General features: G+C 33.7%; 1 pseudogene; it reads left to right on the top strand.

Annotated features, from left to right (window-relative positions):
- The first annotated feature begins 635 nt into the window (after window positions 1-635).
- On the top strand, window positions 636-2,034 carry LOC114407756 (annotated as a pseudogene).
- Window positions 2,035-2,391: the final 357 nt, after the last annotated feature.

Genomic DNA, 2,391 nt, shown 5'->3' with positions numbered 1-2,391 from the left:
GACTAATGATATCTTTAAGCATTGATCATTACTACAACTACCAACAGGAATTTGAGTTCTGAAATTTAATAGCAATTGTTTTCATAGGATATAGTAAAAGAATCTAGATAGTAATTTATTAGGCAATGCCATGACAATATGATACAAGACTTTAGACACCTAGAATCTAAGCAAAGAGAGATTGTTAGGCAGTGTAAGTACACAAGTAGTCAACAATCCTCATCCTGCATTCTATAGTCATTTGGAACATCAAAGGCTATTATGTCCATAAAAAACTTAGGACACAAAAGGGGATAAGAATTACCTAAGCAGAATTTTGTGGTTAGTCAGATCCAATTTTATATACATTTTTCTACATAAAATTTTCCTTTCAAAGTGTAGACAATGTTGTTCATCCAAATTCCTAAAGCAAAAATAATAGAAATAGAAAAAAGGATAGAGGAGAAGCAGAGACAAAAAATAACGGTAGAAGTTGTACTTAAATTTTACCTTCATAACTATCAAGGAGACCATCCACAAACTATCCTAGACGCTTACCTTGTTAGGTGCTGGTCATGTATGGTTTTATCTCTAGCATACCTCTTTGGCTTGAATTGAAGTTATGCAAATATTTCAACTTAAGTAAAAAAAGAAGGATGGGGGAGGAAATGGATTATACTCCTAACCACTTGGTCAAAGAGTCTTATATATTAGTTGACACAAACCTTGGGAGAAGTAAACCCAATACCTTGAGCCAGGTATCTTCCACAAAACTAGATATAAATTTATCATGTTTTATTAATCTCCATGCATTTGATTATAACTGAAAGCTATTTACAGGAGTTGATGACCACATAATTGAAAAAATTCTTGACCATTCCTATCTGGACGGAGAGGCTAACACATTCAGTAGCCTCAAAAGTATAGTTCAAAGTTCAGCAACCATAGTAAAATCATGGGTTGGTGAAGCGGGAGGGGCTTACAATAGTGGCCATCACCTTGTGTCTGATGCATTTGTCTACAACTTTTGGTTAGTGTAACTCTCCTTGCTTTGTGAATTTCATCAATGATTCCTTACATGTTTATTCTCTAATGGTCTCATATTAATCACATGTATTTAGACCAGCTTGGCATGTCAGCTGTTTATGACACCAGAACATATTGCAGACAAAGTTTGATAGTAGGAAACTATGGTTTGCTGAATACTAGTACTTTCATGCCAAATATAGACTGTTATAGGTACTAAAAATTGAATTTCGTAGTTGAACAATGAAATAGCATAAACAATTAAATATGGACTGATATATCAGATTGTGTTCCCATGTGTGTGATGTTTGCTTCATCAATTGCTTGCCACTTTGTTAAGGAACCTATTTTCTAATAAAACAAAGGGTTTTATTAAGTGGGGTCCCATTTGAAGTACATTCATAATGTTGTTTTATATCATTTTTTTGGTCATGTACTTTCTTTCTTACAGGGCACTTCTATGGCACTAACTCATGGGAGGACGTGTCCTCTCAACTACCTTCTATGGGACAAAGAAGATAAGAACTTATGCACATTGTGCAAAGCAATCCGTAAGTGAAATTCTGTATCTGTATATGGTAGATGTATCATATGTGAAATCTAATTTGATACTCTCTTACAGAAAGGGATCACAATACTAGTACCCAACTTGGACAACAACACCACTGTTGAAGTCAATGTGGCCTTAAAATTTAACAAGTTACCATATCAAAGAGTCGGTGAACCAACAAGAACATAGTACCATTTAAGAGCACTAAACATGAATTTACATAGCCAAACCATGTTTCTAAATGGAAAAATTTTAAGGGTAAACTCAGCTAGTGAAATTCCTCCTTTGGATCCTCTATATGTAAACTCAAGAAAGCCAATAATAGTTGGTCTTCTATCTATTGTATTTGCTCATATACCAAATGTTCTTCTTTCGGCATGCAACTAAAGCTAGCTAGCTCAATGGCACTAGGTGAAACTGAAAATTGGTTTCACTTGGCGGTTGATAAAATAAGAGAAATCTTCTAAAATATTAGGCTCAATTCTAGATATAATTACAAGCATAATTCACAACACATAGGACACTAGGCTTCAACCTAAACAGGGAACTCCTACAGCATTATTCATTTTCCCAACAATGCTTGTAGCGGCTATAATATGATTTCCAAGATAAAATTTACCATCAAGATTAACAAATACATCTTGTTGAGGAGCTAGGAATAAATACTTAGATATTATCATAACAACTGTATATGAATAAAAACAAAGTAGCAAAAGTTATAACACCAATTGAAATTATCCTGAAGTTACAACAAATTGAGTAATCATTAATTTAATGCAAATTAATATAATTGGATTCATTGGGGGAAAAATCAGCCTCAATGCAGTGATCAATTA

Source organism: Glycine soja, chromosome 1 (assembly GCF_004193775.1).
Source record: "Glycine soja cultivar W05 chromosome 1, ASM419377v2, whole genome shotgun sequence".
Lineage (NCBI taxonomy): Eukaryota > Viridiplantae > Streptophyta > Magnoliopsida > Fabales > Fabaceae > Glycine > Glycine soja.
This window is presented reverse-complemented; position numbering and strand designations above follow the sequence as displayed.